The 26,585-nt window shown below is 46.3% G+C and overlaps 1 protein-coding gene across 1 annotated transcript in view; it reads right to left on the bottom strand.

Moving 5' to 3' along the window:
• LOC144169720 (sodium-coupled monocarboxylate transporter 1-like) overlaps positions 1–25,027 on the bottom strand; it is a 96,225-nt gene extending 71,198 nt beyond the window's left edge. The window contains exon 1 of the mRNA XM_077699035.1: positions 24,788–25,027. The gene's annotated coding sequence lies outside the window, so the exon portion shown is untranslated. The remainder of the gene's footprint in view (positions 1–24,787) is intronic.
• Between the last annotated feature and the right edge of the window lie 1,558 nt (positions 25,028–26,585).

Genomic DNA, 26,585 nt, shown 5'->3' with positions numbered 1-26,585 from the left:
GCCACGCAAAACCTCATTCTTGAGCCGTACGCTCGCTTACGCCGGTAAGCTGGCTAACCGAACGAAATGCGGAAACGACGGAGAGTCCTGGTTGCGTCAGTCTCACTTGGGCGTACGCGTTGCGGACAACTTGCTTGGTCTGTTTTGACAGCTTTTGGTTGTGAAGCTTTTTGAAAATCCTTTGCGGCGAATTAAGTGGCGAGCTATAGGTCGGAAAAGTAACTGCTCTCGACCATAGAGGTGATCATGGAGATAGTACTGCCGACGAAGACGCCATTTTTTTTCTGAAGAGAACCTTTGCGCCACCAGTGGTAATTTCCGCTGCCAAACAAAACCGAAAATTTAAAAAAAAGTAATGCTAACTGGCGATTATAGTCTGACGATTTATTGGCATTGTCAATGCAAGGCTAAAAAAATAAATAATTTCATAGGTTATGCCCATTGAATAATGTTTGTAGAACTACCAACTTCGCAGCGAAATGTCGTGGTTCGGCCGGCCACTTCGCCCCCCCCCCCCTCCCGTAGCTTTGTCTCCATTGCCACAGAAAGTTGTCCCCAAGTTTCAGTTCAGTTCAGTTGAGTTTATTCCCAGAAGCATCTGGACGACTTCCTGGCTAAAAGCTGCTCGAGCAGCTTGACAAAGGCGCAGGAAGCCGTTACAAGGCATGGAGGACGGACCACGTAACACAGATGTAATCATAACTAACAGAAAAACAAAAAACAAAAATAAAACACGATTTCAATTTAACAAATCAGTTCTACAAATTTCATCAAAGATAATCAAAATTAGATGAAGGAAACACAGATTAGAGAAACAGGCCACGAACAGAATGAATAGTTTACATTATCAATAGGAGATTCAAGCACACTGTAAATAAAAATTAAAAATAATACGCTAGAAATATGTAGGAAAAAACATGATTCAGAACACAGTGCATAATCGATTCCAAACACACAGTAAACATACAATAGGACAGAAAATACAGAAGTAAAAACCAGTTAGGTTCAGTTACAATAGGCCAGGAATACAGAAGTAAAAACAAGCTAGGTTCAGTTACGATTGCAGGATGTATGTTCGAAGTTGTTTTCTACTCTACCCAGAAGTATGTTGGTGTCTATTTAGTGTCAAGGGAACATTATGAGATAATGACTGAAACTTGTAATTTGTACGAAAATGTGGTATAGCCCATATATCGGTGCAGCGTGTTTTAACAGTCGATGAGTAATGTTGTAATGATGCAAGAGAGGACAGGTAATTAACGATTTGAGGTGAGGAGCAATTAAAGATCTGTAATAATCGAAACTCATACATTTTATCGGCGCGAAGTACATTATTCACTAGAAATGCCTCTTTTGTCGTGTCGGTGCGTTTAAGATTTGATATTTGTCGTATAATTCTTTTTTGTATAGTGACAATCCTATTCATATTTCTTTTAGTTGTGGTAGCCCAAACCAGGTTGCAGTAATTTATGTGTGAGTAAAATAAAGCATAGTAAATTTGAAGCTTTGCTTGCTGCGGAAGAATACTACAGCAGCGCGACAGTACCCCTGTCACTGCAGATAACTTTTTACTAAGAGAATCAATGTGAGTGTCCCAATTCAAGTTTGAAGAAAAATATACCCCTAGAATTTTGTGGTCACTGACAATTTCCACAGGCTGATGTTCATAACTAAGGTGGTAAGACGAGGAAACTTGTTTGTTTTTAGCACGGAATAGGATGGCCTTGGTTTTATTGGGATTAATTTTGAGTTTATTTATTTTGGACCACAATGATATCTTATTCAGAAGTTCATTGCATTTTAAAATTATCCGATCTAAATTAGAACCAGAGACTGTAAAAGTGGTATCGTCGGCGTAGATCATAAATTTAACTTCGGGATCAATCAGGACAATGTCATTAATATAGGTATTGAATAACAGTGGACCCAGTATGCTACCCTGAGGTACACCGTGAGTAACAGGTAAAAGAGACGGTTTGTGGTTGTTAATAACAACACATTGCTGTCGGCCGCGCAGGTAAGACTCTAGCAAGGCTAAAGGGCTCCCGCGAATCCCGAATTGTTTAAGCTTTATCATGAGAATGTCATGGTCTATTAAGTCAAAGGCCTTACTAAAATCTAAAAAAAGACCTACTGTATATAAATTTTATTCAATGTTTCCAATGATGTTTTCTTTTAAAGTTAATAAAGCCAATTCTGTGGATTTTCCCGCTCGGAAGCCAAATTGAGACTCAGTTAGCACATTTTTTGCGTCGAAGAAATTTGTTAATCGTGAACATATAATTTTTTCTAACCCTTTAGAAAAAACAGGTAGAACAGAAATCGGTCTATAGTTCGATGGATTGTTCTTGTCTCCCCCTTTGTAAATCACTGATACCCTTGCTTTTTTCATGGCGTCGGGAAAAATTCCGTGCTCAATCGCCAAGTTAAAAATATGAGCAAGTGGGGAGGCGATGAAAGGCAAAACATACTTAACCGGTTCAATTTGAATGTTGTCAATATCCAGTGCCTTACTGTTTCGCAATAGCATAAATGTATTGTTTATTTCAATTTCATCTGTGCTTGGAATAAAAATACTGTCGGTAGAATTGCTAAACTGAGTGCTGATATCGGGTTGGTTATTATCAGCCACTTTTACATTAACAAAGTGAGTATTGAAGTAGTCTGCAAGTTCTTCGCCTGTAAGTTCACGGTTGCCTACGGTTAACTTTTGCACACCAGATCTATTGGTGTTACGACCAAGAACATCATTTATCGTCTTCCAAGCAACATCAGGGCGTTGTCGAGTGATATGCCCAAAGATGTTTTGATAATAGTTTATTTTGGAACGTCGCAATTCTGTGTTCAGGTTATTTCTAAATCTTTTAAACTGCTTTAGCGTTGTTTCCGAGCGTGTCCGCAAAAACGAGTGATAGAGGAAATTTTTGTTTTTTATCATTTTTATGTGCTCTTGAGTCACCCAGGGCTTCCGTATCTTTTTCGATGGCTTCACCACAGTGAACGGAAAATGTCGCATATAAATGCGCACAAAAGCCTGCATAAACTCCGTGTACGCATCGTTTACATTGCTTATATTAAGCACAAATGACCAGTCATGGTTCATGACGTCTTGATTAAATGATAGTAGCCTGTCTTGGGTGACTCGCTGAACAATCAACGGCTCAGATCGAGCATCGTTTTCCACGCATTGGGAGTGGTAAATGAGAAAAACTGGACAATGATCGCTTAAACCCGATGCTACTGTCCCAGCACTATGGACGGTAGTTTCAATATCGGTAATAAGCAGGTCAAGTGCAGAAGAGGTAGATTGTGTGACTCTGGTTGCACTTGAAATTAGGTTGGCAAAACCATAGGAAGAAAGCAGAGTGTTGAACTCTCGAGTAGACCAATCTTGGTCCAGGATATTTAAGTTAAAATCTCCGCCACAAACAAGGTAATAGTTGTTCTTGCTTATGTAATCTGATAGCCCTTCGAAGAAATCGAAAAATTTCAGTACATTCCCAGTCGGAGGGCGATAGATAACGCAAATTGCCTGCTTTTTGCACATTACAGTGAGCACTTCATAATCATCGGTGACACTAGTAAATTCTGATACAATTTCACAGTGTTTCCGATCTGTAACATAGGCGGCAACTCCACCACCCCGTTTATTATTCCTATTTATGTAAAAAGCATTATAACCCGGCAAATTTAATATTTTGGAATCGTTTTGATACCAGGTCTCCGAAAACATGATTATGCTAAAATTGAAAGAGAACTGGTCGAGAAGGAGAGCAAAAGAATCCTCTTTGTTGCTGATAGAACGTATATTAATATGAAGGACCGATTCACAGGATGAATCATAAAGCTTAACTGTGTGTGGCAAGCAAAACTCGTGGTAGGTCATGGCGTACATTGCGGTTTTATGTAGAAGCGTTAGCTTCTTCACTGCTCTACGCAGTCTGCAGGCGCTTCTGCACACGCTTCATTTGTTACTGGCAGCCTGCTTAGCAGAGAGTTTAGAAAGCTAATACTGTTTCGTGTATTTATTTATTTAGATTTCTAAAGAAGGAATGCCTTTAGCGGTAACGAAACCATCCTCAAATTTTGTGTGTAGCTGTCTGCGTGCGTACGTGCGCGCACGCTCCACAAACAATGCTCCGGTCAGCACTGCGGATCGGACTCGCACTGCAGTGATCTCCGAATTGGAATAATAAGCATTCGGCTGCGGAGCTTGTCACGGGGAAATATGACTGCATCGTTTTAGGTAGAAGTTCCGAAATCCAGGGGGCGAAATATTATTTCATCGTGGTTTGGAGCTTTAGTTACAGTTGGGTAATCGCCTAAAAAGAAGGACCAGACAGTTTACCAGACTGAGCTGACGCACCGTCCTGTGTCAAACCGGTCGTCGTGATTTCATTATTTTTTTTTTTACCCTGAAAGAGCCAACGGGAATTTGTAATTAATAGTTCTTTGCTCCCGTGTGCTATGTTGCGCCGCAAATAGACAGAGGTTGAAGAATTTCATACATATCCTAAAGTTGACATATATACCAACCAACGTCATCAGGCTTGTGCCTAGGACAGCTTGGCAGGGTTGTTATATTCGTTCCATACCCACAGAGACAGCTAGGTTTCCTGCGGTCATTTAACAACAACGCAGCCACCTTGAGCCGTGACAGGCACTCCAGTGTAAGCTCAACTAAGCCCGTCCGGTGAGCGGGGTCACACGGTGACATGAAGGGAGAACGCAGATACAGATAAAAGCTGTCGGCGAGTTGAAAGGTTTAGTATGTAGCGCCAGTGGCGTATCGTTCGCTCCTTAGAGCGGCAACGAAACTAAGCCGTTCGTGGCTTCTTATGCACAGCCGCGGCGCTCTCCCGCTTCCTCTGACAGGTAGTTTAATCTGAACGTTACTGTCAGATTAAAACAGCGAAAGGGCCAGGTCTAAGAAGAATGACCCTCGACCAGGGTAAATGTTTGCAATATAGCATGCGCTGCTCCGAACTAAATCCCATTCGATTTCATTAGAACGCGTGCTGCCGCAACGTCCCAGCAATATACAGTCGACTCTCGATAATTTAAAGTCGCTTAATTGTAATTTTCGTTTAATTGCAAGTTATGTGCTGGTGCCGGTAATTTTACACGTAATACAATGGGAGAAATTGTTGGATAATTCGAAGCTACAAGCCGGTTAATCGGCTAATTGCAAGGTATTTTGAATAAAAAGCAAAGATGTTACCATCATTTCTTGATAAAACTCAAAATTCTCAAACGCAAAAACAGCGCCGTGTTCTGTATTGACATCGGAGCCATCGCAACTGAGGCAGAGTACAGTCAATTGATAGAGCGGCAGGCCAGATGACACTCGCGCCAGCGTATGCATCTCTCTCTTTTAAAGTTAGCACCTTTTTTTGCTGTTCTTGCGCATAGCTACGAGTGGAAAGTTTGTGTCGGGGACGCTTCAGGGTCCGATTGTAGTAATAAGACACAATTATCATGGCAACCCATGTCCGCTCGACTTGGGGATGGAAGTCGAGATTCTTAACGGAATCAAGAGGGGGGACGTGCTGCGGATTAGTAACAATGCTGTCATTGTGGTCATTTTTTATTTGGAAGTTTGGTTAATTCGAAGTTTTTTGTGGACCCCGTGGGCTTCGTATTAACGGGAGTCGACTGTATAACCAGGGGATGTACCCAGGTATGCTGGATGAAGCAAATATCACCCCGACTACCAGGGGGGCTATACACTGCACACAAAACATTTTACACCATGTTTGACCGAAAAGGGTGTGAAAATGTTGTTCCATGACGAACACTTTTAAAAGATGTTTTGGCTAAAAGAGTGCGTAAGAATGAAAAAAAGGGTGTTCCTATGAAAACCCTAAAACAAGGGTGTAAGGTTGCTTAACGCCCTAAAACAAGACTGTGACCAGTGCAGCTACGCGTGTCAATGTGGAACGGCTGAGCACGCAGCATGACGTAATGACATATTCAACACGCACAAGTCCGACTTAGACCACGAATTGAGCAAAAAAAAACACCAAGGGGATGTATGAGGTGAGCGAGTACATACGTAATGAGGAATACATCTGCTCTTCTTGCTTTCATAGCCAGCAGAGGAAAGTCCTCCATAAAGTCGGTTGCCTTGTGACAAAAATGAGACATTTTAGCGCTAATTTTAGAATTATGCATTTTAATGTCAGCATATACAAGTCAGCATGCGGATTTGCATTTTTTAAAATCGTGCGGTAGTAGCTATTATGTTCAAGAAGTCACAGAATTGTATTAAATACTAAACACGTATTCCTCGTCATTTCCACACCAACAAAGAAGGGTGTTCATTATTTGAACACCCTTTTTCTCACAAGAGAAAAAGGCCATTGCTAAAACACAGTAATGCCTTTAGAGAAGCTGCCACATTGGAATGGAAAAAGGTTTTGGCCAACAAGTTCAGCGTGTAAAGGCGGCTGGTTTCCCCCATACTGTTTTGAAGTCGGCACCCGAAGCAAAGTTAGATAACATGAAAAAAGAATCGGATGGGAACGTACATGCACGTGCTTTTGAGCACCGTAAGAAAGCGGAAGTAATCCCGTAAATTGACAAGATTTCGCACATTATTAATAAATTTGCCACCAGGCATGGGGTGCACGTAGTGTTTTCGACACCTTGTAAGCCGTCAAGCCTTCGCCCCAGAACTGAAAAGCGGAAACAAAAGAGCACGTGCACAACCCGCCATGCCACAAAATTCACGAAGTGCACTATGAATGTTATCTAACGCATACGATAAGGTGTGCGATAATGTGTATATAAGGCAGACCGGACGATGTCTCAATGTTCCTCTAAAAAAAATTACGCCCACCTCCCCTCGCGGGAACCCTGGTGTGACGCGACGCTGAAGGGGGTTCCTTTGGCGTCGCATCAAGCAATCGTCGGGTACGGCAAGAGAGCAAGCGCAAGCGCAAGCGTGGACGACCGTCGACTGAGAGACCGGACGGAGCGCGGCACTCCGCTTCTATGCGCAGCGCGCCCGAAGGAGAGGAGACCGCGGAGAGAGAGAGAGTACTGCACATGCGCACAGTGCGCAGCCGCGCGCAGCGCGACCGCAGATGTTGGGAGAGAGTGTTCGCTATCGGAGAGAGGAGAGGAGGCGAGCGGAGGAGAGACGCAGCGGAGGACGACGGACGCACGCAGGACAGGGCCGCCGGCAAGAGATGCTCCTCTTAGCGTCGCATCTAAAAACATGAAACATATTTCACGTGAAGTCAGGCGGAGAGGCAAACTTGCCTCCCCAGTGCCCACAGTGTGGCTGCACCCCCTCTTTGATAAAATTGAGATTAGCTGTAGGGGAACCACAAGGTGCGAGGGGGAGCTGATAGGAGCAAATCAAATGCGAAAGCATAGTCATACTGAGTGCGTGAGGGTGCCGTCACTAACGCTATCAGGCGAAGATGCCGCGTATATGGAAGAGTGCCGATATTGAAATGTGTCATAAGCACCCCGTCATACTTTATTTCCTACGGCGCACGCCCAATGTTCGTTTTCCTTCGCAAGTTGCTAGTCCCAGCGTGTGTGTTGCCCCGCTCCCTCCGTGTGCGCGTCTTCGAGGCTGGGTTCCGTCGTTTTATCATAATCAACCGGCACAGACCGACTTGCTTTCGCACTTTTGTATCCCTTAAAATGTCGTGATGATTTGTCCCCCTGCACTGCAGTTAATCCGTAAAAAAACGTCGAATAAAGAGACCATTTGAACAAAGCCGTTTAGTGGTAACGAGGGTTTACCTATGTTAGGTGATACCCGTAGAACCCGCTGCTCTCTCCGTCCACAATGGACATAGGAGGGTTGGATCACGCTAGCGAAAGCTCGGGCCCATGAAACCTCGTATACGAAACCTCGGGTGGAAGGGTGGAGCATGCCCGGGCACCAAATGAACAAATGAGTAGATCTGCCCGCGTTGGTTAACATTGATCAACATTGATCAACATGTTAACCAATGCCAAGTCATGTCACGTAGGAGGAGGCAGGTTTTTTAGAGGAACAAAAGTTTATTACAGGGAGTAATTTTTACGAGAGATGGGACAGGCGCGTGCAGTCGACATCTTTTTTTGTTTTTACAGAAATCATATATATAGCTCCTTGTGCACAGCGGAAAACATATCTGAAGTTATTTTGTGGAACAAAAATTTTTCCTTCCTCGAAAAAAAAAAAAAACATTCCCAAAGTGGGCTGGGGTAACTGGCGCGTTGAGCGGCTTGAGAAAAATTTGAAATTTCCACCCTTGTAACACAAAACATCCTGCAACTACCTCTCCTAGTTATTTTTATGTAGACTTCGCACACTGTGAAATGATTTAACGTATTCGTGTTTGGAGTGCAAAGCGAATTTTTTTAAAATAGTAACTCCCGAATCGGAAATTCTTTTTGAAAATTGCCCAGGTGTGGGGCCTTTTTATTGTGCATACAAAAAGCTAGGAGATTCAAAATTTTCAGTGTTGTTCTACTATTCTTGTTCAATCTTCGTGCCCATTTTAATTTATGTGGTCAAGACGGTTAAATTAAAAAAAAATCGCTCTACTGCGGCTTGGTGACGCATTTTGGTATATTTTGAAAACCAGTTATAAAAAGGCCATCCTCAAGTGTTTTTAAACTTTCACAAATTACTGCCAAAGTTACTTCGCATCACCTACATCAGAAACATGTTGCACTATTTTTGTTGGTTTGCAGCTATAAAGCTCCAAATATGGTCTTGTGAACAGTATCGCGGTGACGTGCTGCAGTGGATCGGAAGAAACTTATGTCTACAATGTAAAGCGATAAATAACCGATGCAAAGAGAAAATAATTAAAAAAAACATTGCGGTAAGCATGATTTTTTTGTAATTGGTCCTGTATCGAGTATATTGCACCTAAATCTCATGCTGAAGCTCCGGCTTTCGAGCCCATGTTTGGTCATTATATATATATATATATATATATATATATATATATATATAGCAGGTAAGAAGTTCCGGACTACCGTAGCAATAGGTCAAAACTTGGGTGCAGACACTTGGAAAACACTGAACAAGGGTTTTATTGTTCCCAACAGTTGCGAAAGGAGAACCTTTCTTCTTCACGGGTTATTTTAGAATCATTTAGAATCATATTTTAGAATCATAGGAACAGATAAAGAATTTGGAAAGAAAGAAAGAAAGTGGAGAAAAAATGCCCGCCAGGTGGGATCCGAACCCACGAACTCCAGAAGTTGTGGGAGGTCGTGGGTTCGGATCCCACCTGGCGGGCATTTTTTCTCCACTTTCTTTCTTTCTTTCCATTATTGTGCGCTTTTGAGCCATTATTGTTTGAGCCATTTTTGTGCGCTTCGTCACTTTTATGTTTTCTTTTTCTTTCTTTTGCGTCAAAAGTGTTAACGTCACCGTTGAAACTCTCCGCAAACGCACGCTTGTGCATGTACGAATGAACCGATCATCTATCATATCCAATGCTCTTGAAAAAGGAATGGCCCCCAGCTTTTTTCTTCCCGGATTACATGCTACACCGATGCCTAACTATCGTTTTGCCGAAACCTCACTGCGGTGAGTTAGTTGGTACCTGCGAGTCAACTTTTCTCGGATGGCTGGGAAGTAATTGTGCTCCCCTGGCGTTTGTACCCTCCCTTTGATATTCCTGAAGCCACGTTCAACGGGCCACGCGGCGTCACTACACATCGCGAACCTGAAATCGCTCCTCTTACACGTGGTTTGTTCTTCTCCAACTATATCCTGTCTGTGAGGTGACGTGAGCCATACATAAAACATTGCGTGTTTTGTTATAGATGAGCGAAATCTTGCCGCGGTGGCTCAGCGGCTAACGTATTGTGCTGCTGAGCCCCAGGACGCGCTCTCAATCCCGGCCCCGATGGCTGCTTTTCAGATGGAGGCAGAAAGCGAAAACGCCCGGCGTGTGTCGAGATTCGGGCGCACTAGCTTATTTAGTGGCTCTAGGGCGCACGTTAAAGATCCCCAGATGATGAACATTAATCCGGAGCCCTCCACACACGCGTCATAGCCCAGTTGTAGCTTCGGCGCGTTAGACCTCACAAATAATTGGTTCGTTCGTAAACCGGAATACTAACGCTGTGCTGTGACTTCTTGCGGCTATGGTGTTCATATATACTGGTGTTGATATATAATCATCTGGTGTTCATATATAATCAACGTGTGAACCACAGTGCACAGCCATCACATCGCGACAGCTTCGTTTCACCCTTGCACAGGGCTACAATGATGTCATATAGTAGCAAGGTACACAGTAAAGGTGCGGAAGTTATAAAGCTAGTAAGCTAGTGGCATACTTCAAAGCAGATGCGCCGAATCTTCTACCGCGCAGGTTTGATACGCAAATACACTATATTTGCGCATACGTAAGCGTTTTGCATTCGCTGCACCTAACGTCCCTGTACTACGTGCCGCTATACGGCCCATTTGCATACTTGGCTGACGTTACAGCTTCGTGCCCGGAGATTTTGTACAGCGAAGCTAGTTCGTTCTGCAGTGACAGGAAAAGCAGAGTTCTTGCATGCACCAAACGGTCTCGCCGTCAAAGATCCGCGCTGCACAGAACATATTTTCCGGGTGCCTGTACAACTGGTTGCCTCAGCGCTTTCAGTACTAGGATGAAGACCGATTGTGGGCTGTCCCAACTAGAGAAGTATTAAAAATCGGCAAGTGCAAATCGAGAAGCCTTGTACCAGCAACCTTGCATGTTTTAGGGGCGAAGCCCCTCACGGATTCTGGCTGCTGGCGTCTCATGTCGACGTCGTAACCGTCGTCTCATGTAATCACAGTACAAAAACACCGGGACACTCGCTTACGCTTCGCGCTAGAACGCTTCGTGCTTCAAAGACGTGATACTTTTACAGCAAAGCTGTATACCTGTGGCCCCAACGGTTTCATCTCCGTTGGCAAAAATGGCAAGGCGCCGAGAATACGCTTATACACTGCATGCTTCGCCTTTCCCCATGTTTCACATTAGTGGAGATGGCCCGAGATTGTCCGTCTTAAAGTTTGACGAGTGCGTGATCACACCGGTCGCTTTCCCGCTCCGGAGACAGTCTTCGAACGATCTCTGCCACCGCGGCTGCGTCTGTTCTAAAGTGGGTTCAAGCCATTATTCAAACGTATTTTTTTTTAAACCATACTAGTGATTAGTCGCGAGGGAGCGAGATAATTTAGAAGGCTTAAAGCAAAAGAAAAATAACCTCGGAAAACAAACCTGCTGACAAGACGCCAACAATGGTGCCAATATTTGTTGTTGTTGGTTGTTGAAAATACGCCTGAAATCGCCAGCTCGGTGATCACCTTCTGACAAATAGTGTATCTCTTAAAGCGTGCTGCAAGCAATGATGAGTCTGCCTTGACCAATTAAGGTCAACGGCTTTAATTAAACACAACTCTGCTTGCTAACTAACTAACTTGAGGCGGCGCAGTCAAATATCTCCAACAAGCAAACATTTAAGGCTACTGCCTGCTAACTGCTAGAGAAAAAAGAATGTAACGAACTCCCATGTCGTTGTTGGACAGATGGGGGGAAATAATTAATTCGTTGTGTATTAGGACGCGGCGAGGGGTCGTTTGGCCTCGGTTGTATTAAAGCTGCACCGAAATCTTGCATTATTTTTCTAATTTTTCCCATTCAGCCGACTTGCATACAGGCGGCCCGCGTAAGCGAGGATGCACCGTCAAGAGGAAAACAGGCAATTCAGTTGTGTGACGTAAACCACCAAAACCATGCGCCGTAGTTCCTGGCTGCGTTGTCGGGTTCAAGTGACCGGAAAATCCGGCGCCCTGCCGCTAGCGCTGTCAACGGCTGTGGCGCCGTCAGCTACATTTGCCCACGTTGTTCTTTTGATCCGCGCAAAGAGAGTCGAGAGGGGAACCGGTTCCGGGCAGTTTAAACCCCCGAACGCAGTTGGCACAGCTGGAGCCGAGAGCGCGAGTCATTGTTTTTGTCCTCATATTTTGTTTTGGCAGTGTCTGGCGCAGCGCGCGACAGCGCAAAGGCACTCTTTTAAATGCATGAACACACAGTTATTAAAAAAAAAGCGATAGACATTTTTGTGCTATTTAAAACACGAAAATTTCGGTCTGTCTGTCCGTCTGCTCCTCGATCCAGTCACCCGACCAATGCTTTACAGAATACTTGAAAGAGAAGTTTGTATAGGCTAAACTTTTACAAACCACTGAGTTTGGAGACGCACCTCGTGCTTGTGGACATTGTTCAGTAACAACGAACCATTAGGGATGTTTGAGAGAATTCGGGAGAGAGACCGAGAGAGAGAGAGAAGGAGATAGATAGATAGATAGATAGATAGATAGATAGATAGATAGATAGATAGATAGATAGATAGATAGATAGATAGACATGAAGAGAAAGCACAAGTTTGATTCAGTCGAAAGATTGCCTCGTTAAAATCATACTGACACCACTTTTACTTAAACTACGCTCAAATAAGTTACATTATTAGAAAAAAGGGGAATGGCCATGCGGCCCACTAGCTCATTTTCCACAACAGAACGTATGACGTCATACCAGCCAGCTCTGCGATTGGCGAACGCGGGCAAAATCAAACGCAAATTAGGCAGAGCTTATAAGCTTGCCGAACGAGCTATTTGCGCTTAAATTTAGGGCACATTCTTTTTAACGCTGTAAGAATGGTGGCACGAACAATGGAAGTTGCGAAAGCACACGTAAACATAGAAGTACCGATGCGTACTGCTGTTGGTACTGCGCGCACTAGGCTTGATTTAGCTGCACAGGACTGCGGGGCTTTGGGGTTGTCCAAGGCGACCCTGGCCGATTGACGCCAGCAATGGTGTCTTATGCGACCATATTTGTCGAGCGAGCACTCTGTTTCACGAAACGATTTTTTTCACCCTGAACAAAAACAAGCCAGGTTTAAATACGGTCAAAAACAAACCAAAGGCAGAAAATGGCTTGCCACGGTATGGTGGCGCCATCAAGGTTCACTAATGGTAAACAAGGCTTTCCAATCGGCTGCGGAGCGGTCGGTTCCTGTGATGTCATTCCAGACCACGAAAACACACGATTTAGCGGGGAAATCAAAATTTTAACGTAAATTGATTAATTTCTCAGTGAACAAAACATCGTTTGCATCCGGCAAGCGCAGGGGACACTATATAACACGAAATCTATCGAATAAAACAAAGTTTTATTTTGTCTTCATGGCTTGTTTTTATTCACTGAAAAATTAATCAATTTACGTTAAAATTTTGATTTTCCCGCTAACTCCTGTTTTCGTGGTCTGCAATGACAACACAGGAACCGACCACTCTGCAGCCGATTGGAAAGCCTTGTTTACCGTTAGTGAACCTAGATGCCGCCACCATACCGTGGCAAGCCGTTTTCTGCCTCTGGTTTGTTTTTTACCGTATTTGAACCTGGCTTGTTTTTGTTAAGGGAGAAAATAATCGTTTCATGAAACAGAGTGCTCGCTCGACAAATATGGTCACGTAAGACACCGTTGCTTGCATCAATCGGCCAGTGTCGTCTAAAACTACCCCAAAGCCCGCAGTCCTGTGCAGCTAAATCAAGCCTAGTGCGCGCAGTACCAACAGCAGTACGCATCGGTACTTCTATGTTTACGTGTGCTTTCGTAACTTCCACTGTTGGTCCCACCATTCTTACTGCTTTAAAAAGAATGTGGCCTAAATTTAAGCGCAGATAGCCTGTTCGGCAAGCTTATAAGCTCTGAATAATTTGCGTTTGCTTTTTCCGGCCCCCGCCAATCGCAGAGGTGGCTGGTATGACATCATAGGCTCTGTTGCGGGAAATGAGCGAGTGGGTCGCATGCCCTTTCCCGTTTTTCCTAATTATACAGCTTATCTTAGCGAAGTTTGCGGTAAAAGTGGTGTCGGTATAATAATAACGAGTCAATCTTTTGAATGAACAAAGCTTGTGTTTTGTCTTGATGGCTCCTTTAAGGGTCCGAGCTGCCTAACGGCGCCTCCCAGTGCACCTCAGAAGAGATGAGAGGGAATGAGTTGTGAGGACATTGCCAAATGATATGAGAGACTGTTTAGGGGGCTCCGGAGTTGCCTGTAGTCTGGCGCGACAAGGGAGGGTAATGGTTTGGAGGAAGCACCAGTATCGTTCCTCTGAGCTAGACAGTGACCAGTGGGGTGGAGGGTAGCGCCGGCGAGAGAGGCGGTAGTGGCAGCTAATTTCCTGGAAAGTCAGAAGGCTGTCGCGGGTTGACTGGGCGCCATGGGAAGGGGTGCGACTTGACCCAGCTCGGACGGTTAGCTCTCGAGCTGCAAGGGTAGCATAGCGTCTTCATTTCCTTCCAGCCCCGCATGGGCAGGAGTCCAAATCAGCTCTGCCTTGGAGGTGGGAGGATTTCGAAGAAAAATTTTGAGACTACCGTGAAACAATTTCCTGAAAAAGCTGTCGCGTTGGTCGCGCGTCTACATCACAATGAAGCCAAGCCATGCGCGGGCGTCCAATACTGTGCATTCCCAACAACACGACACTGTCAAACGGCACACCGTCTTCTCTATCAATGCGCAAAAAACGTATGCTGTGTGGGCTGAGATGAAAATTTTTCTGATGTGTCCTTTGGAGGACATTCCCAAGGAACACTGCGGCCCAGCAATGAAGAAGACACGCTCTTCAATTTCGGGTTGCTTACAGATGGAACAGTCGCTTCCCCATGACACTGAGAGCCCCCTTTCCTTCATCCAGGTTGCGACTGAAAGTGTACCAGTGTGCAATTTAAAGAAGAAAGACTCTGCTCCAGGCGACACTTCCATTCGCTTAACTCGTTTTAACACCTCTTGTCCTGCACAGTAAATGAAAACAAGCCGGATGGGGAGTTTCATTGGGTGTATGTTCCGGCAAATACTCCAGCCTTTGCTCCGTACTGGGCAGTCCATACAGCACTATACGCCTAAACACTCCGTCAACCAAGTAACGGTCTAAAGAAAAGGGCCCTGTACACGCAAAACCAAAAGTCGGTTTAGGAGCTTCCGTACAAACAGGTGAATCAGCCCCAAAACACCGTGAGGGATTCACCGAAACAAATTCGTCCTACTGCTCATCTCCCTTCTTTTAATAAAGTTATCTCTCTCTGTCCCCCAAGTGAACCCCCCCCCCCCCCAAAAAAAAAAAAAAAAAAAACGCGATGCAGCGTTTTCGACATTCAAACGTGAACAATGCAGTACTTGCATCACAAACCAAAGCTTTGCCACAAGGAAAAGATTACAGGTAGGGGCTCCAGCGAACACTGACAGTCGACTTCTTCCGCGTTTCTCCCTCAGTGCTTGGTCCTGCCCTGTCGCGACAATATTCCAGTGGGTTTCCCAAGTACCTTACTGGGGCCGCTGGAGTTCACAGCCATTCACCGTGCCAAAACCACAGGCGTTTGCTCCAATTCACTGGACTCCCCGGGACCTCACCAAAATGCTTCACTGTTTCCACGGCGAACATCACACTTTCTCTGTTCGAACAAACAACGGCAATGTCACCAGCATATATACGCCTCGAGATTCGCGATCGCTGCGCCGCCTGCCGCCGCTTCTCCGCGGCGTTTGCGGGATTAGCGCTGCGTGGCTGATAGGTGGTCATGCAGTGTTTTGGTTCTCTTTCGCTTCTCTTTGCCTTTCCGCGCTCTAAACAACTTGTTATGGTGACGTCTGTAAGCTAACTGCACATTTAGGGCACCTAAATAAAACAGCTGCGTCTTGGTAGAGCGCTCTAACGCCAACAAGAGCTACCCGGGGAGGCGGTTCTGCGCGCTTCTTGGCCGCTCTTGCGGGCGTCGGCGATGGCAGCAGCATATCACCGCTGTCACCTTCGAACACGTCAGCACAAGTGAATTCTATTTATTGTCGCCTCGTTTAGGCCTGATATTGGCACTGTAAGTGGTTAGTTCGTTTTGCAGCGCAGACAACAAATGCGGCTTTGCTTCGAATATGTACGCCGTAGAAAAATATGTTTCGGGGACGTGATAACCCAATAGCTGACAAAAACTTGTGCCTTTTATGGGAATATAAGCCACGCGAAAATGTTAAGTAGACTCAAAGGCTGTGCATTGTCAGATATGTGCCCACTCATGCCTTATAGTAAGAACCAAGGTATATGTTAATGAAACCACGGGAAAATGAATGGTCTGCAAGTAAGGAATAAATAGAATAGTCGTACGGGAATGAAAAAAAAAGAAACGAGTGCAGCTTCTGAAATGCTAAAGACGTTTGTTAGAGCAAGGTAGTATTCACCAGACCAACTAGATGCGAAATGCACTGATATTTCGCTAGACATGGGGGGGGGGGATGAGGAGGAGGACGCTCAACTATCGTTGTTTACAAATGCGGAGCGGGATCAACGTATGAACGTTTTAGTAATCACACACACAAGATGCGTGTTCACTTTTCGTTTGTTTTTCGCCTTGAAAAACGGCTGATCACTCGGCGGACTCATTTTTTGAAGAATACAGGATAGGCAGTTCACAAGCGATACGAGGTGTCGTTGGAAGAGTTGATTGATTGATTGCAGGGTTTAACGCGCCGACGCACGATGAGGCACGCCGTAGTGGAGGGCTCCGGATTAATTTTGACCACCTGGAGAGCCTTAACGTGCGCCAAAATCTCGTATACACGGGCTCGTTGGAAGAGTGTCGTATCTGATAAGGGCCTCTGATTTCGGTTTATGCTAGATTCTGCAGTCTCCCTGTGTCATGACTCTTACGACGATGTTTCGAAGAAGAGTTTGGTCACGGACGCGGATTACTCTATAAGCCCATCTTCGCGCTTCTCGTGGATGATAAATGTAACAGATGAATCTTTGGGAGCGCTCACCTCGGGACAAGACGACCCAGCATTAAATTTGCCGTCGTGTGCTGACTCTGGAGAGTAATTTTGCATTATCCGTCGTACTTCTTTGGTACAATGTTTGTGAAATTTATGCCGCATTGGCTTGTTCATGGTACTGATCAATATCTGATATGTGATATTGGCAGGCGTAACTTGCGTGCTGTCAGGTATGAGTGCTCCGCTAGATTTTGTAAGTGCACAAAGTCGATTTACATCATCGTGTGTATGGCCGCAACATGACCATCGGAGGAAACACTGCTTACGGAGACACTGCCCCTAAATTTCAGGGCAGCGGAATTGCAATCAGCTGCATGCAAATGTTGGCTTCGGGACGCCGGACTGTGACACACGCCCGGCGCTCATTTAGATCTCACTAAGATCGCGTCATAAACGTTTATACTCTCGTGAACATGCCACGCTTGCAAACAGAGTGCCTGCCCCACGTTATTCGGTATTTCGAACACGGACAAACGGTAAATCGCTGTCTTGAACGAGCCCCAAAAGCAACGGCGACAGGGGGGAGCGGGCCGGGGACTCCCGCGCCTGCTTTCGAAACGGGCCGGTAGGGGGATTTCAGTGGCGCCCCTACAGGCCGCGCTCGAGGCGTATAGGCGAGTAGTTTGACCTCTGTCTCCTGCATTTTAAAGCCGCTAATTTTACTATTATGAATTATACTCAGGCACAGAGCTCAAATGTATACACAAAGCATAAAGGGCCGAGGGGGCAGCGCTGGCACTCCGAACCCTCGATGACCGCTTCCAATTTCTTATTCACTATCAACCGTGTAGTGCGGTTCCGGTACGCAGCGCCACTCCCCGTCCAATGACAGAACCAATGTGGATGTTCTCTAAAGTATAAAACAGGATCTTATGAGAGACTCAGTTAAAGGCTTTCTCCAGGTCGAGCTGGAGAATCGCCATGCCCGTGTGCATTGCATCGCAATATTCGAGCAAGCACCTCGCCTTGTAGATATTCGAAAATATATTACGACCCCTGATGCTACACGTCTGATGTGGACAGACAATTTGCTAGATTTCTATTTAAAGGGGCACTGACACAAAATTTTGAAGGCGAGATAACTTCGGAGATAGATTGGTGGGAACACACTTACATCATCTGCAAAATATCAGCGGCGAATACAGCCTAGAACATATTTAAAATCAATTTTAAAGTGTGCGAAACGCAACCGAGCAGCCAGCCGAGGACCACGCGCAATCGACATCCCGAGGATATTGTGTAAATAAACAACATCCAAACACGTCACGAGTTTGTGTTTGCCGCTTCCGCACTGCCGGCGTTTTTCGCCGGCTCGCCCGGCTCGCCGCTCCAATCGGAGGGCCGGAGGGCGGAGCTTCTGCTCTCGAGAACGAACGACTCGATCGTTGGCGGCGGAGGCGCCGTGATTTCGTCAGCTCATCCGGCAGCTGGCCGCGACCAAAGTTCTACAGCGATTCCAGGCACTCTGTTTCTATTACTGTTCATTACCATTGGATGCGAAAACGCGCCGGAGGCACGAAAAGCCCACTGAGCTAGCCACACGGTCGCTGTGCAGACGGCGGCCACGGCCGCGAAGTGGCCCAGGCCGGCGCAGGTAGTTCGAGTGATAGCTTGTTACCGCTGCACGAAATTGTCCCCAAGTACCGACCATGGTGGCTTACATGAGAAAGGAGTTAATGATGCGATGGCGGGTTGCATTAAAAATTGTCACCGGCACAGCTTACGAAAGCGGCACTCGAATATCCGCCGCAGTGCTAAGCCGAACACATCTGTAGGCGGACCTGTAGGCAGACCGGCCGGCTGCTCCCAGCGCGCGTCTTGCCACCCACCGTCTCGAGCGTCGCGCGTCGTTCTTTAGCCGCGGTAGCATTTGCACTCGCAGCGCCTGCGTCACATCCACGGTCGCTTTTTAATTAAGCGCCTCACGAGATCGGTACGTGGGGGCATTCGCAGAAACTGCCGTCGATGCGGATTCGACAGTGCTACGGCGGCTCTGCTCTGTGATATCCCTCCGACGGTCACGTGGTCAGCTTCGTTCACACAAAATCCACAAAATCCATCGTTTCGCGGCACTCGCTGAAACCGAAACTGCGACTGGCCGCATTGAAAATGCCTCTAATTAAACAAACGTCGCACGCTGAAGCAAATGAGGTTTCAACAGGTTATAAGTATGTCATTAGCTACTTATCGCAACAAAAAAAACAAGATGCAAAATTTTTGTGTCAGTGCCCCTTTAACCTGCTCCCTAGAACCTTCACAAAAAATTGCATTCAACGTTTGTTAGCGAGACTGGTCAGTATGCCTTAACCTCCCGTAAGTTTTCATTGTCGTCTGTTTTCGGAATTAATATTGTATGAGAGGCACAATAATATGGTGAAAGCGCTTCAATTTTGTAAGCTTGATTGTACATGTCGGCAAGAACAGGGGATATCAAAGATTTCAGCCCGTCAGGACCCGGCGACTTGCCCGGATTTAGGTTTTCGATGGAACACTTAACTTCCTCGACCAAGAAGGGTCGTTCAAGCCATTCTCTTGTTTCGTCATCCCTGTGAGGCAACGCGCCGATAAATTCCCGCGTGAATTTTTCGAAGTCAGTTTCCCTGAAAGCGATAGCACTAAACAAATTTGCCCTCCACCTCCTGTTTTTCCGAAGTTATACAACCGTTCGTGTAGAACCGCTGGTTCTAGCGCGTGCTAACGCGGTCCACTTTGTGGGAGATGTGAAAGGCTGAGGAAGAAACGATCCGAGCCTGCCAGTCATGGAAAACTTTCAGCGGCAAGTTCGGAAATCCATGTCAGGTGCAACAGCCGGGTCTCCGATGAAGGGAGTGGGGCCGCCGGGTCTGCTGTTTCAGCATCCTTGCACCACTGGTGCAAGCTGGGACAATTTCTTTCTTTATTTTTTTTAAATACCGATCCGGCAAGAGTTCTAAAAGAGAGAACGCTGTTTGTTCTTTTATGTACTTGTTTTTGCACTTTGTTTGGTGAATGTTTCCTTGCGCTGGACAGTGTTGACATGTACGAGCCATGCCACCAGTTGAAGTAGTTTGAATCCTGGAAAGGTCTCGGCTCAATGTACTTTGTGTTTGTGCTCTTCGTCCAGGCAGCAATGCTTTGGCAACGGGAGCTCAAAACAGCTTCAAAGAAGTGATGCCACAAAAAAAAATGGCGCAAACAAACAACCTTGTGGGGGGTTTGCAAAGATACGCATCGCATATCTTGCTCTCAATGTTACGGCCACCTGTGACGTCAATGCCCGTTGCCCCATTTGCGGGGCGGATCGTTTCGCGGACAAATGAAGGCCGTGAGTTGCCTTAGTGTCAGTGTTGAGTCCTTAAGCGAATGTTGTCCTACGTTACAGTGTCCGGTCACAAATTATTTTCATCGTACACTGACCGTAGCTTACCATTTGGAGTACTGCTGCTACAAGTCCGCAGCATGCTACAACGCTACCGAGGAGCAATCACGGGCATTCCCGTGAGGTAGCAAATTGGGCGAGTTGAGGTGCGTTCATGATGGTCAGCGCAGAGGAAAAATCGGACAAGAAGAGTAAGGACGACAGAAGCGCTGTCTATCAGCTGAAGTTTTATTTAAAAAAAAAAAACATGTGTTATAAAGCAAAAAGGTGGGATTAAAAAACAACAAACGTCTCAAAAAACATGTGTCATGCAACCACTTAAACACCCCACTTATCTAGGAAGACGACCTCATCATTTGTAAGTGAAATTGAAGGATGGCTCACGCACGTGTCTCCGCTCTGTATAAGCTTATAAGCTTCGGATATTTCCTGCGTGCGCTGGCTTTTGCTTCTCATCACCACTACTGTCCGATTAAACAGCGAAGCGCAGCCACACTCTTTGCAGTGGTGGGACAAGTGCGAGGCTGGCACGCCCTTCAGTGAGGTGGCATGTTCTCTTAAGCGGACGTTTAGGCATCGTCCCGTCTGGCCCATTTACTTGCCACCGCAGGGAAGCAGCGGAATAGAGTACACGACTCTAGAAATGCAGTTGGTGAAACGTTTTTTGTGCTTTATGGTGCACTTTTCACCACCACTAGCTGCTCTTCCTTCCTGCAACTTTCTATCAGTTCCGGCACACACACTCCCCAGCTTCTTGCCTGAACGAAAGACGACATTAACGCTATACTGGCTGGAAATCTTTTTCATGCGGTGCGAAGTAGAATGCAGATAGGGAGTAACAGCGATTTTAATTCGCCTATCTGAGAGCGTTGCCGCTGCGTTTGTGCTTGCTTCCGTCGTTTCAGCAATCGCTGCGACGCGGAAGCAAGGGCCAAGCGCGGGAAACCTGCCGCTGTTATTACGTATCTGCATTGTGTTGGTCATTAAGGGTAACAGAGTGGATCCCTAGAGAAGGCAAGTGTGGCAGGGGGTGGCAGAAAGGTGGCTGATAAGATCAAGAATTTTTCGGGGATAAATTGGTCGCAGGTAGCACAGGACCGGGATAATTGGAGAGCCATGGGAGAGGGCTTTGCCCTGCAGTGGGCGTAGATAGGCTGCTGCTGCTGATGATGATGATGAACCCATGATGAATTCAGACGGACATGTTGCTGGCTTGCCCGCAATGCCCCTCAGTATGGTCAGAGATGACCGCTCCACACACCAATATAAGCAAGAAGCAGGCACGGCGACAGTGCGCATTCCTGCTCGCTACTTAAGCCAGCAAAGACGTGCACAGTAATTTCCCTCTCCGCTGAGCCCCCCATCTGTTCATTCACTGCGAGTGAATTGACCCAACGGCCCTGGTATGCTCCTCTGGAATTGCGCTGAGACAGCCCCACACCTCCCTGTACACTGTGAAGCCACACAGTGCGCCCGCTTCAGCCAGCCTGACATAGCCACAGCGGCTACCCTATCGGACCAGTTCACCTCCTGGCTCACATCTGGGCGTGGCGGGACCTGAGCTACCAAAAAGAAGGCCCCATAGTCTATGGTTTTTCATGCCACCTTTGCTTCAAGAAAGCTTATCATCATCATCATCATCATCATCATCATCATCATCATCATCATCATAATCATCATCATCATTTATTTTACCCTTAAAGGCCTCTCTCGGGGCATTACATAAGGGGGGGGGGAACAATCAAAGTACAAATGTCAATGAAAATACAGTTCATGTATACAGTTTTTGAATTAGCAATACATACAGGTAGGAACAAATAACAAAAAGAACACAGAGCATGTAGAACGAATTATTAACAGTCAATTCGCAGTCCAAAATATACCGGTGGCAGGAAACAAACAACGAAAAAAGAAGAACAGCGATTAAGAGTCAAGGGTGGCTAGTAATAAATCTCTAAATTTAAAAGCAACTTGTTCGCTGACAATAGCATCAGTCAATCCATTCCACTCTTCAATAGCCGTAGGAAGAAATGATTTGTTAAAAGCGTTAGTAGAACCAAACAGCCGTTGAATACTCATGGAATTAAATAAGCGACTCTCTCACTCTGTCACCGCACACAACGCTGAGCTCAAGTAGATGGCCAGACATCTTTGCACACAGCACCACATATTATTTACACAGGTACCGGTGATGTTTACAATAGAAGCCTAGTGGGGCAGAACTACTAGCACTTTAACAGGCATGCCAACATTATCACACCTGCTGACACCCACCGCGGTGGCTCAGTGGCTAAGACGTTGCGCTGCTGAGCACGAGGTCGCGGGTTCGATTCCCGGCCGCGGCGGCCGCTTTTCTGATGGAGGCGAAAAGCAAAAACGCCCGTGTGTACGAGATTTCGGCGCACGATAAAGATCCCCAGCTGGTCCAAATTAATCCGGAGCCCTCCACTACGGCGCGCCTCATCGCCTGCGTTGCGTCGGCGTGTTAAACCCCACACTCAATCAATCAAATCACACCTGCTGACGCTGAGACCCTAGCGGGATACTCGTCTTCCACACCCAATTCGGCATGTCGTTCATCTGAACGGTTTGCAGAAAGTGTGCCGCTTGTTTTGTGACAATGTAGGCTTGGCCAGGCATTTTCATACCCCCATTCGAAATTACCTTGGCATCCACTCTTCCCTCCACGGTTTATACATCAGCACACTGAGTCCCTGGACATGATGACACAAAGGAGAACATTACGAGTTCAAAATATTACGAGCTTAAATATATTCTCGGGTATCCTGTCTTAAGACTGTACGTACATTCTTCCTCAAAGAACTTCGCGCCAACGCCGCACCTGCCTACTCCTCCTTCATGCCTTCTCGCGAAATGATATTGCCGTCATCCCTAGACTGGGAAATTAACGCATTCGAGGTCTTTAAGAGAGAGAGAGAGAGAGAGAGAGAGAGAGAGAGAGAGAGAGAGAGAGAGAGAGAGAGAGAGAGAGAGAAAGAGAATAAACTTTCATTCAAAGCAAGCGCTGATGTTTGGGGCGCCAGTCAGGTGAAGGGCCTCCTAGTCAAGGTAGCCGTGGGCTTCACTGGCCGCTGCGGTCCTCGCCGCCAGCCGGCGCTGGTGGAGATTTATAGACGCCACTGATTTTCTAGATGCAAGACTGCAAGCCGTGCTCGTCTGTAGAACAGTCTGTGGCTATGGTAAAAAAACAGAACACCACTGACAATTCACTTTCCCCCAACAACCCCTCCAGTCTTCTGCTCCCTATATTCACTGATGGACTGGTGGGTGGCGCGCCCATTGAGAGCTGCAGACTTTTTTAAAGCGAAAGCTTTCTTATTGGGACTGACGGCGCCCTGTAAAAAAACTAGTGCATTTCCCCATATACCGCGTGGTCGACCGAATAGCTCTGATAAAATCTCTGGACACACGACGTGTGCGTGAAACCGGGCTTCCATTGTGTCAAAACGGTTACTTGAAAATCGCAAAAAGGAACGCTTCTAGATAAGACAATACAAGCATCGATCATGAAGAGGGAGTACAATAGTGTACCTTTATCTTATAAACCTCGTATCGGTGTGCATCTAGATCGTTCATAGATTCGTTTACTGAGTGCGCGAGAAATCTTCGTGTGGGTTCGTTGTTCGTTTCCGATTTCGGTCTTTGAAGTTAGACGATCCATCGGACGCACTTTTAGCGAACCTTTGACGAACTTTTAGTGAAAATTTTGACGCAGTTTTGACGGGCTTTTGACGTCAGAAAGCTTTCGTGCTTATCCCAACTTTCTTTAGGAAGGGATGTTAAAGTGCTTTATGTGATTTTGAAGTTTGTTAGTTTGTTTGCATATCTGTACAAACGTCGGCACGTTTCTCCGCGTTGGCTTTTTGAAGCCGCCTAAGGCTCTCAGAGAAGGAAACGCTATGAAACATTGCTGCCACAACAGTGGGCGTACGAAGACGAAGTGTCTACAGTCAAACAACGTTCACCACGACTAGCACCGGTGGCACGGTTCGTAGGTGTCAACATGCTACAAGGTCTCAAAAGTCTTATGTGGTTATTGCATGTTTGTTTAAAAGGTCAATGCAGCTAATAAACAATACAAAGCAGTGCCGTAGTGGAGGGCAACGCAATTATTGATAAAGCGATAACGCGTATAGGGCAGCTCTTATACACACACAAAACTTTGTGTGACGCGCTTTCGGGACCTCGGTAACGTCCAAAGAAATTGGTTGCTCGTAGTCTGTCCTTCACCCCCTCACCACAACCTCCTTTCACACATGCACCTCTCCCCTCCTGCCGGACGTGCACTAGGGTCTACCCATCGATCAACATCCGTGGAAACGCAGTTTTACAGCAGCGACTTCCGAGCCACAAACTCTAGTGTTAAAAGTAGACATGTGCATAAGATGTAGATTAGTATATGGTCCCTTGGGCTGCTTTGGGGGAAGGGGGGGGGGAGAGGGAGGCGCAGACAAACTGTACAAACTTAGCAATGGGGCGTAATAAACTCACTAACTACATTTATTCCCGTGATTGGTCGCCTCGTCATCGTTGCTTATAGAATACATGTAATTGAAGACACTTACCTTACGCCGCCCAGTCCTTCGTCCCTTGTTAAAGTTCAGAGTGGCGTCACTTGTGTGCATGAGATATCGAAAGAGAACGGCTGGTAACGGCACCTAGGGGCCGCAAACTAAACTACATAGCAGTTGTTAGTAGAATGGTTGCGCGCAGCTAAGCGTATTGTTCCATAGCGGAGCCACAAATGAGACGAATTTTTCGCGCATGGCTTCGACAGACAGCCGTAAGTCAAGCACGGCAAAGTAGTCGTGCGATACAGCCTGCTGTGCCAGACACTGAGCTAACCCAGCAGACAGCCACGACGAACGCATAAAAGTAAGAAGCGAACGTATATACGACCGCCTTTACACGCGGAGGCGAACATCTGTTGGCCCATCTACCGGAATGAGGCGTACACGGGCAGGTGATATGCACGCGCAGACGTCGAACTGCCAAAGCACGAGACATCAGCTCACTGCGCAAGACAAAGGACAGATGGAGAACTTTGTTCATTCCTCTCCCTTGTTGTTTAGCGCCGGGGATGAAAATTGCCAGACGGTTGGTCGACCCGATACTGGGAGAATACCGCCCAGCTGCATGATTGTGCGGCGACATTGCGGCGATACAGGTATACCGCAGAGTGCAGTTTTGACGGCTGTTCGTCAATATTTTAAATGCAGAGCATTTCAGTAACTCACGATGTCACCCGCGTTGACGTCCGTAGTCGTAGTCCGCACCGTCGTTGTCCGCACCCCTCCCCCTACACTATATAAAAAAAATACTATCCGGCACCTGGTTTCGATCCCTCGACCCTGCGGGCGGAACGCAATGTACATGGTGCTCTACCCACTGCGCCACAAAGCCGACACAGAATGGGAGGCTACGAACGCGCCTTATATCCTTGACTCATTCAAACTACGTCAAGAAGCTGCTGATACAACGCATTCACTACCACCAACTCCACAAACACTAAACGTTAACGCAATACACCCACCCCCTATGCTACGCATTTACTCGAGTCCCCCTCGCGGGGAGATGGACCCAATTTTTGTATGAAAATTTCCTTTGTAAGACCCTAGTATTTCATGTGCATCCTAAGGCGGAAATGCCCGCTTGTTTAGGCCGCCCGCTCAAAGGGAAAGAAGGCTTGATCACGAATTATATGTAGGCAGGACCGTTCCCTCCTGCCCTGCTAAAAGTGCTGGCATGGCTGATGCATGTTCACATTATCAAGCGCATAGGATACCTCAAGCACATTTGGGGTGAAATATGGGTACATAAATGGGATGTACTAGCGCTATTATAATTAACAATATGCGTTGGATTGATTTTTACGATGTAAAAAAAAACTACATATTAAATACCTTTGGTTGGGAGGCTGAATCGAGGGACAGACAGACAGAACGAACTTTCTGCCTTGAAGTAGCCCAAGAAAGACGATCGTGTATACAAGTGTCTAAAAGAAGTAAATGAAGGGTATGATAACATCCCGTATGAGCTGTTTGAAAACGTGGAGGGGGAGACCTTAGACGCACTACTCCATTCATCGAACGATGCATAGGCTAAGGGCGTCATTCTACTTGAGTGGAAACACTCCGCCTGTCTCCAAACCGGGAAAACAACGCACAGGTATTTGCGCACTTATACACATTTTCTTGACTCCCGCAATATGCAGGATATTTGAGCGAATGGTGGCCACTCGATTATCCTGATGGCTTGAGCACAACGGGAAATACCATGCTGCTCAGATTAAATTCAGACCGCACCTAGGTACGGGGGATGGATTGCCTGTATAATGGCCTGTATGATTCTGGCTGCATCTTG

The sequence above is a fragment of the Haemaphysalis longicornis genome, unplaced genomic scaffold (genome assembly GCF_048455015.1).
Source record: "Haemaphysalis longicornis isolate Haplotype H1 unplaced genomic scaffold, Haemaphysalis longicornis Haplotype H1 scaffold_2, whole genome shotgun sequence".
In the NCBI taxonomy this organism is placed as follows: Eukaryota; Metazoa; Arthropoda; class Arachnida; order Ixodida; family Ixodidae; genus Haemaphysalis; species Haemaphysalis longicornis.
The sequence above is the reverse complement of the archived record's forward strand: the minus strand, read 5'-3'. Positions and strand labels throughout refer to the sequence as shown.